The sequence below is a fragment of the Acanthopagrus latus genome, chromosome 15, assembly GCF_904848185.1.
Source record: "Acanthopagrus latus isolate v.2019 chromosome 15, fAcaLat1.1, whole genome shotgun sequence".
Taxonomy (NCBI): Eukaryota; Metazoa; Chordata; class Actinopteri; order Spariformes; family Sparidae; genus Acanthopagrus; species Acanthopagrus latus.
The window spans coordinates 16,390,661-16,409,592 of NC_051053.1; the positions used below are offsets into that span (position 1 = coordinate 16,390,661).

Sequence of the window (18,932 nt, forward strand, 5' to 3'; positions counted from 1 at the left end):
TTTCTCAGCGTCCATCTAATGTTTATGTGAGATAACTTTACTTTCTGTACGTATCAGTCAGCTACTGTGTCTGGCCCCTGTTGGTCTGGCCTGAATGAATCAGCCGCTGTCAAATGGCCATGGGGGCTGCCGGAACTTTGTCAACGGGATTACACAAGCGACCAGGCTTCTAATTTAGCAGCTAATCCAGATTAAGGTGCCGTGGTTCGTCTGTGCTCCCAGCCTGGGGCTCAGACACTGCGGCCCGTCTGGCAGGCCAAATCAGCAGCCATCCAGCAGCCGACACTGGATGTCTGAACACTGGGATGATACATTCAGGACTCTGAACTATGGCCAGGTCCCTTCAGTACATCTGAAATGCTAGCTGAGAGCAGAGACTGGTGCCTGGCCACATTTTGGTGGTCAGGCACCAGTCCCTTACATTTTGGAAACTGGGCAGTAGAAACCATAGCTCGATTTTTTTACCTTCGAGTGAATGTTGTTTTTGCAGATTGAATGGATACTTATAAGGATTTCCTGAAAAAAAAAAAGGTTTTGCATGTCTTTTCATAATCAAATCTGATCTCAATTTGGAATAAGATTGGCAAGTGCGTCCCTTGCTGCCACACTGAACTGTTGACCCACATGATAGAATAGCTGGTGTTCGAAGCCAAGCGTGGGTGAGTTTGTTCTCTCCCGACCAAATAAACCAAATTTAATAATCCGGGGTTCAAATACACCACTCCCCAAATGAGGTGTGACTTCATGGGTGAAATCTTAATGACATGTCTTTAATAAGCGCTTGACCGTCTCAAAATGAGGGTGAAGGAGGACCTGTGGCTGTAGACAGCTGTCTTGGTGTGAAGAAGAGCCTGGTGCTTGGAGAGACCGTCCACAGAAATGTCTGGCTGTGTTCCAGTCATGTGTTGCTCTGAGCAGGACAGCTCTGAAATGGCATCCACCAATATCCACCATGCAAATACAATACAACGCTGTCTTCCGTCATGGAAACTGATTAGTTGCATGTCATAAAGGGGGAATATAATGAAGTTTACCGACTTCGGAAAAGCAATCTGTGTAGGATCCAGGACAGGTGCTGTGTTTCTCCCTGAGTCTGAAACCACTAACTGCTGGTTTGGTGTGTTTTCTGTTTTTTTTCTGACCTTCTCCTTTTAATGCATTTGGCATTCAGTATGGAGAATCTGACAGAGAGACTGAAAGAGACAGAGAGAGAGAGAGAGAGAGAGAGCGAGAGAGGGAGGGAGAGCTCTGTGAACTATAAATAGACAGTGGGAGAGTGGTTGTGATGATAGCATCGCCACACAATAATCCCTCAGTAGGACTGCCGTTCCACGGCACTACGCTCGCTCTAACAGTGAACAGGTATGCCCTCTAATTTAGGGGTTATCTGGTGAACCTGAGCATCTGACCCTCTGCTTAGTTTCCCTTGTGTCTACATGCTGTAATAAGCTTGTTAATATGGACCTGTGGATGAAGGGGTATGTTTCAGCCACTGAATTCTGAATAATCTTTTTAAATTTGAAGTGTGAGGGGGGCTTACCGGTCAGTTGGACAGCAGGCGGAGGTGCAGATCATGTTCCTGCAAACACTGTGGGCTTCAGCTGCCATTTGTTGAATGTCATGCCGGACCCTCACTGTGTCTCCCATCGGCTGGCGCTCACCAGCAAGATACTGACTACCATGAGTTTCAGTGCCCAGAAATACTCCTCCTCACTTGATGAAACACTGGTGTTGGCTGTGAGCTCCAATCACAATAATACAGATGAAAAGGCGGTTGATTAAGATGTTCTTAGAGAGCTAGTTAATATTGCAGTGTTACTGAAGAAGTGATCATTCGCTAACCCTGGTCCTCATTACTTGAGTTTGCGACACCTGTATAGCTTACTGTTCTCAAACCGCATATAAACAGTTGGCTAGTTAGCTAAATTAGCCCCATATTGGTACAATAACAACAACAACAAAAAAGGCCCCGTCAGGCAGGATATTTCTAGGTGACCTTTTTTTAAAAAACAAAAATCTTGTGAAAGGGTCTAAAAATGAACTTGAAGACTAAAGCTAAAGCTAGCTAGTCCAAAAAGCCATCATGCGTCATACTTACTGGCTGATTGATGACATGGAAAAAGGAGTAGCCTAGCATTATTCTTAAAGTGAAACTCTCACCAAAATGCAACCAAGGCTTTTTTTTGTGAATGTATATGAGTCAAACCTTTGTGTAAAAGCATAATTACGATGAAAGAGGCACTTTTAAGATTTACCATATTTTCGTTTTCGGGTCAAACTCATTTTCAGTGGGAGTGCTTAGGGCAAATTAGCGATAGCTTCCAAATACCTATTTTTTAAACGCTAAGAAGACTCGACACAACATGAAACTTTGCTCGTGGTATCACCAGGGTGAACAAGGTGCACTGAGAACATTGTTTGCGTACACAGAGTTTACTAAAAAGAGAGTTTTTGGACAACTCACGTTTGCAAATGTTTCCTCTGCTCGCTGCCGTCCTGCCAGTGAGAAGTGTTGATCCTTAAATGCGACATAACATGGAGGTGAGTTAAGGTGCTAATATAAGCATGACATGTGTCTCCACAGAGGAGCTCCATTTCTGGCTCTTTATCAGTCTTTTGCCATTCTTTAGGTAGAGCTAACGCAACATATACTTCCCTAAAAAAAGACAATTGAATATCGATTTGGATGTTTATTACCATGGCAATAGTAGAGGTAATGTGAGGTTATTACAACGGGCTGGTTAGATGGACATGCTAATGGCTGCGAATTACGTTACTGCAGACAAATACACAGTTTTATCCACTTTCTAGACTTTTTATTTGGATTTTTGGTTTAAGAAAGGTTGGAAAAAACAAAAACCAAAAAAACTCTTTGAATGCAGGGGGTTGGTGCTTGGGGGGGGCGGGGTTTAGTCACCAGTTAGCTGCCTCAAAGACTAACGGAGCTTCAGTTACTGAATATGACAAATTATAAAGCTTCCCCTTCTTCATCCAGGAATAGACAGGCTCTAAAACCACAACATGTTATCTTGATGTGATAGGTATAGGCAAGTTCTCCATCAAATCACATGTAGTCACCAATGGATGTAAGAGGTCTTTATGACTCTGAAGAGCAGCCCACTATGAAGTTTTTGTAAGATTTACAGCAGCATTTTCTCCTTATCGGTAAGATGCAAAGATGAAACACGCACCTTTAGTTTACCTCAGCGCTTGTCAATCCACCATGACAATACACAGTCTAGTGTGTGTGTATGTGTGTGTGACAGCGCGATATTCTCAGTGCCTTTACTTTGAGCGGAGCGTGTCACCATCGCCCCACCCCTTCAGGCACTGACCTCCTTTTCAATATTCACACGAGCGGCACCTTTTCTCGCTTCCCTCTTTCTCTTTCTGTTGCACATTCTGATTATGTGTGTCTGTCTGTCTGTGTGTGTGTGTGTTTACCACCTCATTCAACTTTACTACCATGAGGCATTATGAGACACAAGTGAGACATTTTCACGCACGCTAATGTTTACATATTTGGCACTTTATGTTTACTGCCTTCTGTGACTCCTGGTGTGCTCTGAAAATCTGTAGATTACCTTCCTAATAAGTGCTTCACTTCTTGAATTTGTGAATAACACTGTTTCTTATGTATTTGAGATCTTGTCACATTCAGAAAATGGTAGAAAAAGTCAAACTGGAATAGATTTTCTCTGACAGACAATATGATATCTTCACGTTAAACAAAAAATGTTGAACAACATGGAGAAACCAAACCCAGAACCTGTGTTTGAAAAATCGACACTCTTGGAAGTTCATTCTCAACCTTGGAATTTGTAATATCACAAAAAAAGTCCAACTCAAGGTCGGCTTATTGTATTTTTGAAGGACTGTCAGTCATCTCACTTGGTCTTCATCAGCAGATGGATTTCGCTCAGCTGTGAGATTCATCTGTTGTCATGCAAGCTCAGTAGCAAACACCCACCTAATCTTACACCGGAATATCCCTTTAAGATTCCTTCACTTTTAGCTCCAAGGAAAAGCGTTATGCTGTAACCATGACTCGTTGCAACATTATATGTACATGTTGTTTCCCATGTACCGTACTTACAGTGCGTTTTATGATGTGCGTCACAATGCATCTAGTATCTAATGACTGTGGAAGGATTGTACTGCATTCAGAGATCCCGAGGAGACTAGACTACACAAGTATACATCTGAGGCACACATGCTGTACATGCAGAACACACGCACACACGCACACACATACACAAACACACTCAAGCATTCAAGCACACACGAACGGGGGATCGGATGTCAGTAGAGCAGTGTTTGCAGTGCGGGCCTCTTAATGAGTGCCAAAAGAACAAAGTATTAATAAAAGATGAGGCTGCATTCAGAGAGACGAAGAATGGACGGACGGCCGTCAGATTAACAGACAGATTTATGTCTTGCTGACATTCAGTTTTTTGGAAACGACCTTGTAACGATGACCCTCTGGTCTCTGTCATGTCTTGTCTATGACTATGATGGAGTCACACATCATGACGTCATCTATGAAACTCCACAAACATCTGTCTAGTTTACATTTTTGTGATTAGAACATGCACAAATGCACGCACACACACACACACAGATGTTATCATGTTATCCTTAATGCTATCATGTTTCCTTCCTCAACACTGTGACTCATTGCCACACTACCTGTAGAGTAGTCCGTGTTACATCAGGTACTCTGTTGGAATACCCCCTCCCACGCAGCCTCCCACCCACTCTATAAATGTGCAAATGACAGTGAGAACATGCTGCTCAGTGCTCGACATATTGTCTCAGACTCACTGAACGAGCGCAGTTCCACATTACAATCATCAGGCTGCGGTGATGCCAGTGTGTGTTTTGCATTCAACAGTGTGTGTGCGTGTGTGTGTACGTGTGTGTGCATGTGTGTGTTTGTGTTCGGCAGTTGGTTTACTTCAGTGTCACTCAGACGTGTGTTGCATGTGAAATGGCAAATATGGAGGACACGAGGATCCGGCTTTTGGTATCCTGAATTCTGATTTTAACAAGCAAATAATTATTAAATAATAGACTAGTCAAGTATACTGTATGATACATTCATATGAAGTACGAGGAATCAGTGGGGTCGAATCCAAAAGTAATGGTCATTACATGAAAGCTGCATAGCAGAAACACCTTCATAGTCTTGAGTGTAAATTATTATTTTTTATGTTTTATTTATCTATCTCTGATGTCAAAGAAAAAGAATGCACAGTCCTGTACAGTTAAAGTTCATGTCTTTAAATGTCATTGCAAAACCCCTGGATATCCAGTTTAATTCGATATAAAAGCGAGAAAAGCAGCGAGTCTCTATTTGTGAGGTTAAAAATGCAAATTTTTAATGCATTTTATTAAAAACCTTTACATGAATTTTTAAAATAGGTGGCGATCATTCCTCTGTCGATTGATAAACAGATTAGTTAATGAATCGGCTCTAATTTATTCTAATTACTGTGTACTCTATATTTACTCATGCATCAACAGCTGTGTACTCTTTTCGCTTTTGACTTAAAGTCACATTTTGTCTGTTCATGCGGTCTTGCAGCTGCCAGCACCTCTGCAGGACATGCTCTGTGCAGAGCTTCTCTGTTTTCATGACATTTCCCTACTCCGTCATGCTCGACCTGCAGACGTGTGAACTACAGATGTTATCTAATCGTTAATTGAGATGTTTAAATTGTGTTGCTTTTTAGATAGCACATTCCAGAAGTGTGTACTGATATGGGTTTACATAGATACAAGTGTGTGCTCAGTCTATATTCAGGACAATGTGTCCTCCCACTAGCAGCAACAGTAATTCATACAGCACAGTGTTCAGTCATTAACACAGTATTGCATTAGGGACTGCCCACGCTGAAAGAATCAGCCGTGGTAAATGAGTGAGGGAGTGTTAACAGGCCGGGCCTGATATTGGGATATTTGGCTTGCAGCCACTGTATGATTATGGCCTAATGATTATATACTTTGTTATACAGTGCTGTGTCAGCTTGGCAGCCATTCAAGTGGCTCATATCTGTGTCAGTGGTGCAGAGTAGCATTTGGGGAGATTACTGTTTGGGTCTCCAACTGAATGATGATGTGTGTTACACCATAATTTGGGCTTTGTGTGGAAGCAAGTAGTGTGTCTGTGTGTGTGTGTGTGTGTGTGCGCGCGTGGGGCCACAAATTCACACGCGACGCCGTGTTACACACAGCTGGTCATGCATGCACATACTGCACACGGTTGAATCAATCGAAACGCACGGGATTGATGCCCCGGAAGGAAAGGAAAAACAGACCAACCAGAGGGTCAAACACAAATGTGAGGGGTCATGAGAGAGTTAGGTGAGGTGACAGTGACACTAATTGATTGAAATTCTATCAACTCAAATAGGATAATCACTCTTGGTTGAGCTGCTCACGACTAATGGACATTTGCAGCCTGTGATGAGGGGTTGTTCGCAGGAATTATGAATTTTGAAGCATCACAGGCTAAAAAGTCACGTATCGTATGTCTGCACTGCGATCATATGCCTATATCATGGCTATTACGGTACAAGCTGCAACATACAGATTTTAATAAGACATTCTATCTAATATGCTGTATATTGTGTGTGTGTGTGTGTGTTTGTGTGTGGACAGCTGCGGCCAGTTCTCATGACTCTCTGGCAGGCTTGTTCCGCAGCGGATTTCTCTGCTCAATTATTAATGTGAAGGACAGCAAACGCATCGCTCTGCCGTATAAGGAGTGTGTGTGTGTTTGTGTGTGGTCAGGTGTGTGTTTGCTGTGGGTCATATTGAGTTTTGGGGCCGCTACACAGGGGGATTATGATTAAGAGCGTTGCAGATGAGACTGGGACACTGCTGTTTCGGAGGGGTCTGAACTGGACCAGTCCGCGCTGTTTCAGCTCTGGACCAATCCACACTGGGTTCAACCTGGACTAGCCTGAGCCCAGTGTGGACTAGGCTCAACTGACCTGGTGTGGGAGCAGACCGACTTTTGAGTCGAGTGTTTAGACAGGATCACACCAGATGTTTCTGGACTGGATTCAGTTCAGATCATTTCCCCCCAATTTTCCATCCTATTAGCTGTTATGTTCCTGCGGCCTGCAGAAGCAACATTCAGGTTTTCCACGTTGTGGTGTTTCCAGTAAACCTCACATTTCATTTCACTTTCCCTCTATTTGTTTGTTCGAGCAGTTTGGGCTGAAAAGGCTTGGAAAGCAGAGCATTTTTTTTTCTAACAGGTTTGGTTTGGCTCACAATCACTGTGCTGAAGGAGAAAGTTAAACTAAATATTTAGTAGTCCAGTTTGTTTTTCTCCCCTCCAGTCATTGCCCTGCTCTGACAGCTTTGCCTCTGATATTTTCAAGATGAATTCTATTTTGTTGCACAATAGCTTCTCTATTTCAGTCCCTCTGTGAGAGCGGTGCTCCAAAATCGGCTGCCGTCGATCTCCTTTCGTGTGCTCATGCCTCGTGCATTACGGCGACAACTGAGAACGGGATGTAGACTCAATGAAAAGTAGAATCGATAAGACTACAGCTACGCGCACAGACACCGTGTGCCATAAAACTGTCTGGATGTGGTCTGTAACATGTATTGACTTTTTAATGCTCCGTACAGGATGTGCAGATTCACATGTGAGCATATCACATTTTATTGCAGAAAAAAAACACAGACTGTTGCTGTTTTGTTGTTTGTGGTGTGCACTGGGTTACGAGACAGGATGAGGATGGAATCAAGGTCACGCACGGGGACAAGAGCAGGACATTCTTCTGTCTGTTCACTTCTCACGGGACCACCTGTTATCTTGTGACCCACCATCCATATGAAGGCTGCATCATGACAACTGATCTGTCTCCCTTACAACCAAGCGAACGCCACCACTGAGGAAGCACAAAACACGGTGGAAAACTCTATGTGAAGTCAGATGTGAATTTTGTTTCCATTCATCTAGTCCCTTATCGAGGGTCTCCAGCATTTTGCTCGTGGTGTTTCTCACAGCTGACACTTGTGATACGTCATACACCAGTCCAGTCATTCTGTCAGGGGTTGGTGAATCTTTAGGGTGTAGCGGCAGAGATCTTAAGGTGTTGAATGGTTTGTGCCGACTCCTGCCTTGATGTGCCTCGATGTTCTGACTGCAGAGCCACCTGAGGGAGTCCCACTGACACACTCGTTTAGATGGACCTTCCAATTGAAATGATTTGAGGTCAAGATTGAATTTCCATGATTTAAAAAAAAAAAAAAAAACCTGCCGATGCTTTGAAATTATAATTAGATGATGCGCTTTGAAATCAACTGCTGTGCCACTTTCACCACCTACTTATCTTCCATTCTGGTTCTTAATACTGCGGCCAGTCTGATTCACTGAGCTGAACTGGGTCTGAAATGCTTGAATCGTGTCAGGGTGTAAAGGTTACTGTTACACATCGTTCTTCACGCCTATACACCCTGCTTGACTCCGTGTGTCATCTGAACTACTTTCAATTTCTGTGACTTGAAACGTGAAAATCGTGACCTGGTTACTCAAGACAGTCCACAGACCTTGTTGTGAGCAGTTTCATTTTGCTCCCCAAGTGTCTTGATCCGGCCCTGCTCGTTATCACTGAGCTTTCTGGTCATTAAAAAAAAAGTTTTTGCTGAGCTTTACAAACATACTGTGTTGCTTGAATCATACCCACTTTCAGCCACCGCGCAGTTATTTCAAAACAAATGAAACCCACTGTTTTATTATCGCTACTCAGCCTTTCTGAGGCCTGTCTAAACTCCAAAGCATTCTTTAAATGACGCAAAAGTAAACGGTTACAGTGGTCAGAGGACTTCATCACGAAATAACATCGACCATCCACACACTGATGATATAAATATCACAGGATCTCGGGGAGGGGGGCTTCAGCGCACACACAGCCGTGCAGGTTTCGTGAGCAGTGACTTGCCACAGGCTTCTCACAGAATGTAAAATAACAATTGAGCCCTGTTTTGGTGCTCATCTGTAGTTTTTATGTGTGTGTGTGTGTGTGTGTGTGTGTGTGTGTGTGTGTGTGTGTGAATGCTTGTGCGTGAGCACTGCAAACACGAACACAAACGCTTTGTGTCGACTGACTTCTTTTTTGGACCAACGCATGTTCGTCTGTCCCCCCCCAACCCCAAATATGTTTTTTTTTTTTTCCCTTGTGTGTGTGCGTGTGTGTGCAGAGCAGAGTGTGGACAAAGGACTGGGTGTCTGGAGAGGGTGCTGGGGAGGGGATGATGGGTGATGGGTGGGGGACTGGAGGACGGGATGATGGGTGGGAGTCTGCGTGGGACGGCTGGGTGGCTGGCTGTTTATGGATGTGAATTTGGGGGTGCAAAGGTGGGGGTACTGGTCTGTGTGTGTGTGTGTGTGTGTGTGTGCAGTCATCTGCATATCTGTCTGCATGTGTCTAAGAACATGCATATACTCATCTGCCAGTGAACGTGTGCGTGTGTGTGTGTGTGTGTTGCCTGTTCGTAGACTTGCATGTGTGTGTGTGTGTTCTTTTGTTTTGCTCTGGGTTGCTGGGTGATGGGACCAGCTGGGAGGGCTGAAGCCATTCACTTCCCTTCTGCTACCCTGAAGGCAGCCAGCAGGGAGGGAGGGAGCGAGGGGGCCGAGAGAATAAAACAGAGGAGAAAAGCGAGGCAGAGGTGGAGGGTGGGATGTTTATGTCTTATTGCGAAGAGACAGAGAGGGAGCAATTGCAATCAGATGGAACAGAAAGAGGCTGACGGCGAACGCAGAGAAGTGAGGAAGTTCTGAACGCGGCTCAGAGTGAATGAAGAGATTCATGAAGGAAAATGAAGGGGGGGGGCTGAGGGAGGGAAAGTGTGTCAGGCTGAATCGTGATAGAGCAGCGGAGCTGACTCAGCCGGTCTGGCCTGGCGTGGGAGGGCAGCAGCAGGGGAAGAAGTAATAGATTACTGTGCATGTAACTGGATTACTAGAGTCCAAAATATTGAAGAATCATGTTTCCTAGCATAAAAAACATGAACAACACATTTACAGCTGAGAGCGTTGCAGCAATACGTTGCTAAAACTGACAACTGCCACGATGAAACATCAAATAGAAGAAGAGTAATCTGTGACTGTGACTCGATTTATTGTTCTGCAGTTTTCTGATTACAGCATGTAGAGATGCTGATCTGTTTCCAATCTGACAACATGGAGTAACGTCAACTGTTTTGTGTCACAGCTGTGCAATTCAAGCTGAAAACAGTGGCCACAAGTGACGTCTCAGAATAATGCGAAATGCTTTGACATTGTTTAACAGCAGCACGAGTAGAAAAAAGTCACAAACTCATGGATGTGGATGGATAATGTCAGTTTCACGAGCAATAGCTAAGCTATCTAAGGTTTGCTAACATTAACTAGCATCAGTAGCTACAGGTCTTACCATAGCAAGGCTGCCGGCTGGCAACAAACCCCCAGTGTGTATAGGGTTATTTTTATGAAAGGATAACTGTACCAGACAACACAGTGTAACATTAACAGAAGTACAAAACAGTTGTAGAAAACTGCAAACTGGCTGCGCACTGCAAGATATTTACCTACTGTTTGCTAACATTAGCTAATGTCGGCCACCGTTAGCTTGTTGCTGGTCAAACCCACGGATGTAACGAGGGAAATCTGGGTACAGCTTGATGGATAAAGCTTCTCAGTGGTGCACGAGGCCAACGAAGCCCAACATCACAGGTGTAGAATTACCTGGATCGTCCACACTGTCAGGCCCACAGAGCATGTGCACTCGATATTTCCATCGGCTGATCCAGCTTCTAGATTTTCCAGATGTCAATGGACCATTTGGATGAAATTGTGGCAGTGAATTGAATCATTTTTGCAGAGTTTGTGACACTCGAAAGAAATGCATCCATCGTCATCATCATCAGCCACTTTTTTCAGAATGTTTCTGGGAGCTTGGTCACACCAGGCACACAAGGCTGAGAGGATGTAGCACAAAAAAAAAGAGTAAAAAAACCTGAGTGAATTAAATTGAGAAGGGATTTGTTTTATTGGGCTACTCAGTTACTTAAATTAAATTCTTCATTTGTAAAAGCAAAAGGAAGAATGTGTTTTTTCCTCTCTCAGAAGTTACCTAGAGTCCAAAAAAAGCTGACCTACATAAACTTTCAATCGTTTATTATTCCTGAAGGAGGAAAGTGGGCAGTTCCTGTTGAGACTGAATAAAACACATGTACGGACAAGTTGGAACATGACTGTGATGACACACACAGAAGTTAATTCAATTGGGAGACATGGCTCATCCAACTTAACGTGTGGAGACACTGGAGGTCACTGTGACCCCAATGCAACATTATAGAGGGAATCACAATGTCACATTGAGGCATGATTAGTAGAAAAGTACTTTTTTTCTGTAGATGAATCATTGCGGGCGGGCACATTATGAGCACTGACTGTACCAACTGCAGCCTGAACCAGAGGGACATCTGCTGAAGTAAGTTAAGGACAGGGCTGAATGGATTAGTCAAGTAATCCATTAATGAATGTCGGGAACACCAACTGTTTTGATGGAGTCATTGATGAACAGAGTAATATTCAAGGAAACATTTCAAACATGCTGGTTCTTGGCTTTTGAATATCAAGATCTGCTGCTTTTCTCTGTTTCACGTCACTGTGTCTTGAATATTTTGGGGATGTTTGACTGTTGCTGTACGTTTACTCTCTTATTTGATATTTACATGTGGAAGAGCCTTGTATGGATGGAAGGAAGAAGAAAAGTGCATTTTTCACGTGTATCTTTGTACTGTGGATGTTCTGGCAGTGACGCCTCAGATAAGGGATGATGTTAGATAAGAAGTCTTATATATATATATATATATATATTGTTGTCTGATGTGTTATTGTCCAATATGGTTCTGTTTGGACTACATGAAAGGACAGTGAACATCGGCCTTCCACTCGGAGCTGACCTTTTATTGATTTCTTTCTATTATGTAAGTCTGTTTGCTTTGCCTCTGTCTGTCATTCACTTCTTTTATTATATTCTTCTGGCTGTATACCTGATAAAAAAACAAAGCATAAAAACAACACCAGAGTGGTAAAAAACAGCTTTCTGTGGATGTTGTGGCTGGAAGGGAGCAAAAGGGCCGGTGAAAAGGAGCTGTCGGAGGGTGGAAAAATGAGGAAAGAAAGATGGATAACCAGCTAAACCATAGTTGCTGGCTGCTGGTCTCTAAAGCCGAACCGCTGTGGCTGCTTCCTTGTGCCGTGACTTTTAAGTCTGCTCGCTTTCTCGCTGAGATTAATGACCTTCCTGTTTTCTGCCACAGGATCTCCCTCCTCGGAGTTTACGCCGCAGCTCAGTTCGTCTCGAGGTGCACTTTTCGAAGTACGCTGCAGAATTTATTGTTCGAGGCGAGACAGCAAAGGTATGCGGGAGGGGAAGAATGCACACACGCGTAATGACTGAGCACTAGTCTGTAACACGCTATTATTATACTCTCTACGGCTATGACTGTACACCCCCGTCGCTAATAATACCACCACCAACGCTTCCAGTATTACTACCGCTCACCTACAACCGTCAGTTCCTCCTCTACTAGTTGGACTACTCAGAACGGAGCTGATCTGCGACATACACACACACACACAAAAACAGAAAAACAAAAAATGGCAAAATGTGGGAACTGAATTCTCCAACCATCAATGTGTTTTTTGTTGAATTTTCCCCAGTGGACAGAGATATCTGTGTACCATCTACAGCTAGACTATTGGTGAGTTGTCCCACTGGAATGTGTCACACTCACCAGTTTGCTATGGATGGGTACACACACACACACACACACACACACACACACACACACACACACACACACACACACACACACACACACACACACACACACACACACACACACACACGCACGCACACACACACTGAAGGGCAGGGTAAAACTTTTCACATAGCTCCAAGCCAAATGCCATTAAAACGTACAACAGAGCACTGTACTGTAGGTCTGGGATGCTTATTCCAGTGTCTCATAATGTCTTGACTGGCTTAACACAACATCAAGTGCTCAGCTCGAACACTTTTATTCATTTAGGGCGACTGCTTTCGAATTCAGTAATTCGTCACCCGATGTGATTTGGACAAATTGCCTCCTGCTTGTTTTGGACACGCCGTGCTGTGATTCGGCGGTCTGACACACAAACTCGCCAGCAAAGCGAGAAAAGAGAGGAGAAAAAGAATTCATCTGAGAAGTTATGAAACGAGGCAAACGGGGGGAAAAGGCACTCGAATGAAAGAGAAAGACAGAGCGAGTGAGCGAGAGAAAGAGAACAACAACTTCTTTCCTGTAAGTCACCTGACACTGGAGGCGTCGCACAGCCATGAGTAAACACACCCTCCTGCTCGCTCTCTCTGTCTTTCTGTCTGGGTCTCTCGCCCGTGTTCCTCATCAAGGCACGAGTCCTCATCTTGCAAGATGGAAAGTTTTGTTTGGAGCGCTCACACTGGTTTCTATTTGAAGACCTATCTCTTTGAATTCTTTAGCCTGTTCACAGAAGAAGGATGGTTTTATGGCTGTGGAAAGAATAATGAAATAAGAAAAAACTTTTTTTTTTTTAATGTATGACTAAATCAAGAGGTTGCTCATTGGTGTTTTCTTAAGCTCTAGTGCGTGAAGAAAGACAATATATCAAGTTATGGGATCTGTGAATATATCTTTTTATAGAGCCATTTAAACACAGCACTAGAACTTCTCCAGTATGAGTCTGGGTGTTGCTTTCGTACCTGCACATGTCCTAATAAAAGAGTTCCTGGCCCAGTAGGACCCAACTCAAACTTCTGTCTGTGTTCTGTTATGAGCAAATACCTGCATTCACAGAGGTGTGTTGATTTAAAGGAACATTTCACCCAAAAGAGCTTCAGCGTGTCGCAGCGTTCTCCCGAACAAGTACAAGCACATTTAAAAATGTTAAAACACAACAGGAAGAAAACCCCAAATGGCTTCAAATAGCTCATCCGGCGTTATTCAAGTCTCCAGAAGCCCCACGATCTGAAACTGATTTGAAAAGACAATATTCACATCCTCGACGTGCAGTCAAGCTTGTGCACCAGCTTCAGATGGGTGGCATGTTAGCGCTTTTAGCTTTGCAGCCACAGCATCTGTAGCAACACTGTTTTGCTGTGAAGCTCCCGAAATGTTTTGAATGAATTATGAAACTTTACTTGACCTTCCATCAGTGTGGTAGGTGAGTAGATGATGACTGATTTTTTCCTCTTCGGGTCTCTTATCCTTCAATGACTACATGACGTGTGACATCACGCGGTCGACTGTGACAAACCCCCAGAAACCATTGCTGCAGTAAACGTGAGGCAGCGAATGAAACTGATTTTGAGTAGCTGAGCTAACAGTGCTGCCGTAATGAAAGCCAGTGTGACAGTTCTGATCACAAACTATCCATTCTGTACCCAAAGCCTGAAGCAACTGCGGTTGCTGATAATATTTAGATGCCAGTTATCTGAAGATAATTAATGATCTCATGTTCTTGAGATAAACTCTTGTGATCACAACTCAATTGTCAAATTTTGTTTAGATAACAATCTGTTATCTCAAAGATAATAGGAAGGACTCAGTAATGAAACCAGATTAGATAGATCACGATGTGCCAGTTATCCTAAGACAATGGCACATTTAAGTCCTGATCTTCTTGAGAACAGTTTTATTACGTGGAGACAACACTGTAATTAAACTGTACGCTTGTCACCGGCTCAAATAAACCCTAAAAGGTGCCATTTGTCATCTTGACAAAGATGTAATGATATCACTACGTCATGACCACAAGATAACAGTTTGATAACTCGAGAAGATCATTAAGGGTGCTTTCACACCTAACGTGTTCAGTTCGTTTGAAAAGAACCCAGGTGCGTTTGTGTAGTAGGTGCAGTTGGTGTGAAAGCTTTCATTCAAACCCTAGTGTGGACCGAAAACAACAGGGCAAAGGAAGCCTCCTTTTCTGCTGGGATCTATAAAAGGACCACGTTGCACCTCATTTGATGTGTGAGGGCAGACGGACAGACCGCAGGAGTTTGTGATAGCAGATGTGTGATTTGAGCCTCATTTCCAAAGCCGAACTACAAATAAATGAATGTGCTGACCGCTAAGGGGGTCATGTAATCTAAAGAGGCCATGTGCTGTATATATTTATGTAAATCATTTGGTGACTCCAGTAACACATCAGCACATGAATGCAGGGATTTCTACTTGATCAGTCAGTCAGTCAAATGCAGTTCAAACTGCGGTTTGCTGTGTTTGTATAGGACTGTGTACTTTGGTAGTTCATTATGATCCTTAGAAAGAGACCTAGAGATCCAACAGTAATGCCTCCTGGAATGTTACCGTGCGAGACGCCTCCTTTTCTTCCTGTCTCTACCTCTACCACGCTTATAATCAGTTGTTTCACATTTGTTTTTCGAGAGCACGAGTCTACATATTAGAAACATCACAGAAACGGTTTACTCCTCTCGTAAAGAGCCAGTGTGAAGTGAACCAGACCAGAACTACAATGCAATCATGTATTTTCTCCCTCTTGTCTGGACCGAATGAACCAAACTGTTTTTGTGTGCACAAAGGTTTGTTTTTTGTTTTTTTGTCTTAAATGCAAACAGCAGAGTTTGAACTTGGGGCTAACAAGACCAGGCCACTGTTTTAAATGACTGGGGAGAAGAGAGCCATAACTTCACTTTAAATGGTCACTGGACATAAAAACTGCACGCTTCAAATCACCTTCGCCTGTGTTGCATTATGCATAATGTGCTTCTCAGTATGTTTCTGATATTTAATATCAGGTTCTATTCATTTACAGTAAACCAGTAATGAAAATAAGAAAGGCATAACCCAGCCAGACGTTTTCTGCCGTTCATCCCCATTAGCTCCATTTAACGGCACTGTTTTATATCAGATGAGACGATGGGTTCTTGTGAAAAAAAAAAAAAAAAAGAGGGGGTAAAAAGAAGAAAAGCAGCATATGTTAATTCTCTTCTGACTCTACAATTAATTTCTCTTTAGTGGTTATTTGCTGCATGAGAACATCCGTATAATATAAATTCAGGAGGAGCTGCTGTTGAGTGTCACAGCATGACGAGTGTAAACGCTTGGATCACCAACATTACAAGAAGCCTGGCTGGTTGCGACAACATTTTGGGAGTATCTTTAACTAAAATGGCAGCACTGCAGGAGGCAGACGTGCTTTTTCTAACTTGTACTTCCCCTTTTGAAGTGTGCAAGTCGAGGCACTTAACAAGTGTTTGAAGGACGGTGAGCTGAGTGCCGGTGGGTGGGGGGGCACGCTAATGAACGCTCAGGCTCCGTGTGTGTCTGTGTGGGTGTTTGTATTAATTTAAACAGCAGAATCGTGGATATAAGATGCTGAATCAAGGATAACCCCCCTCCTGTGTGTGTGTGTGTGTGTGTGTGTGTGTGTGTGTGACTGAGGCAGGAGCTGCGCAGGCCAGAGAGGGGGGAGTGATGGACACTGATAAAGAGACAAAGAGAGAGAACAGGAGGAGGGAGAGACAAAGAGAGACAGAGAGAGAATGGGAAAGAAAGCAGATGGGTGTTTTTTGGTGTGGAGCCCCCCGCCTCACCCCACCTCACCCCCCTGTCCTTCTTTCTCTCCATGTTGGGCTGCTGTGCCACACCCATGTCTAATAGTATTAATGAGATTCTGTGGTCGTCTTTACACACCCTCCCAGAAATCTGTAGCACATGTGGATGTTTCAGAACATTTAACTTGATTTTTCTCTTTTTTTTTTTAAGTCAGTTTCAAATGCTGAACTGAATTTTGATGTTCTCAAAGCTGTATGATCAAAAACTGAAATCCTTCCTTGGGGGTTTTTATAGTTCCCAAATGGGCTGCGCGACAACTAAGATTTTCTTTCCACACCCCACTTCAAGCAGTTGTAGATGGCAGTGTTTTTGGCATCAGACTGAGGAATTCTGGTACCTTTGGAGTAACAATGTGATTTGCATGGACAAAATATAACGTCCACCTGTGTATTGTAAGTTGCATTAAAGCCACATTGCGTAGAATACGGTGTGTTGTGCAGTTTGGCGCCCACCTACCCTCTCGCTGAAGTTACACTTCTTACGGCAAAAGAGTTATACGGTGTTGCTTCAAGGTAAATAAGGAACTAGATCCTACGAGTGTTTTAATTCTATCCTTCATCCGTAGCAAACTCCCTCAGTTTGTCACGTAGGCTTTCCGTCATCAATTTGTGTTCCCCAAGTCAACATAACGCTGATGACATCATCAGAGTTCCTTTTATTCTTTCAGATTCAACAAAGCTCCTTTAGGAGCCATACGACACATTGTGTCGGCGGTTTTCGAACCTTTTCGGCCTGTGACGCTCTGAAGCGAAGCAATGCCAACTCGTGACCTCCTGACACAGAGGCATTGCGTTACACAACTGTTTTCACTCGCTGCGTGGTTCTCCCCATGTGGAGTAAGCTGATTAGAAAATTGGTAGACTTCCCATAACAGCCAATAATGCTTCGTATCTAGGTTATCTGGTCATAGCTGTTAATGATATTCTGCATATGGAGTTGGTCTGTTTTCGAGGTCTGGCTGCTGCTAGTGGACATTTTATGCAAATTTAGAACGTCTTGCCTGGAAAAAATGTTACGCTGAGGTTAAGGTCCAGCATTCACTTCTAAAGGTGAGGGTTATGAGCAGGAAACAAACAAAAAAAAGTGATATTGTATAGAATGCGTGTCTGATTATGTAGTCGCTGCTTCAAACTCATCTCATAAGAAATTGCTGATGACTGTGTTTAGAAAAATGTTGCCGTTGGAGGATCAGTGTTATGAATAGTTGTCAACTTACAGTGTTGACGAGCAGGAGCCGCTGTTGCAATAGTTGAGGTAGTACTGTTTAATGCAGTGTGTTAGAACGTAGTAACTGTCTTCACTGCCGTGATGGTAAATATTGCAGTGGCACAAACAGTATTAGTAAAGGTAATAGTAATGGATTACAAAACTAGTACTTATAGACTGGGAACTACTTTCAAGCCCTTCATGGAATCAGTAACATAGTGCAAGTAGTGTGTGGTGATTCCTTTTTTTTAAGAGGAATATGTCAGAATCAATACTTCTGTCACGTAAACAAAACTGATGAGTAACACACGGACTGGAGCGTATGAATCAATTAATCCACTTCTGTGTGGTGTGTGTGTGTGTCATCATTGGCATTTTTCAGCTCGTGTGTCTGTTGTGAATTCCCAGACCTCGATGATATGAAAATGCCCCTCGCGTTGTCGCAGCGAGTATAAATGGAACATGAGGTTCGACTCAAACTAATTCTGGCGACAATCGTAATCCCGCGCGTTACCGCCCAGTGAAGCAACATGTAGCCTCATGCGCCGGGCCGGAGTGATGAGTGGGACCGGTGAACTCACCATGAGTCACGCTCACACTGATAGTGACAAACACACGCAACCTGATACATGCACAGAGGAACGTAGACAAAGAGACTGCCATAACAAAAGAACAGAGTGTTTACTAGTTTACTAGTCAAATGGCTTTATAGTATAACATGTCCTCTCTTATGTTATTGTAGATGCTAATGATTATGCCAAATTTCACAATCCATGTTTGGAAACAATGCTTTAACCTTTCATTTTGGGTTGAATGCAAAAAACTGTGCTGCATTGTTCTTTCGCAGCTCTCTTTTCAATAGTGTCAATTGAGTGAGAGAATGTGAATGAAAACCTCAGAAGAAATAAGGCCAATGGAGAACGGAGGAAAAATGAATCAAAAAGAGGGACAAAGACGGAGCCAGAGAACAAGGAGCATGGAAACAAGGATAGAGCAACTGCAGAACGGTGAGAAAGACGAGGAACAAGCAGATTTTACACGGTGAGAGGGAA

General features: G+C 43.4%; 1 protein-coding gene across 2 annotated transcripts in view; it reads left to right on the forward strand.

Moving 5' to 3' along the window:
* sertad2b (SERTA domain containing 2b) overlaps positions 1–18,932 on the forward strand; it is a 36,607-nt gene that overhangs the window by 3,091 nt on the left and 14,584 nt on the right. Inside the window, exon 2 of one of the 2 annotated variants that reach the window (XM_037123073.1) lies at positions 12,334–12,432. The exons of the other annotated variant lie outside the window; for it this stretch is intronic. The gene's annotated coding sequence lies outside the window, so the exon portion shown is untranslated. The remainder of the gene's footprint in view (positions 1–12,333; positions 12,433–18,932) is intronic. 2 annotated transcript variants of the gene reach the window in all.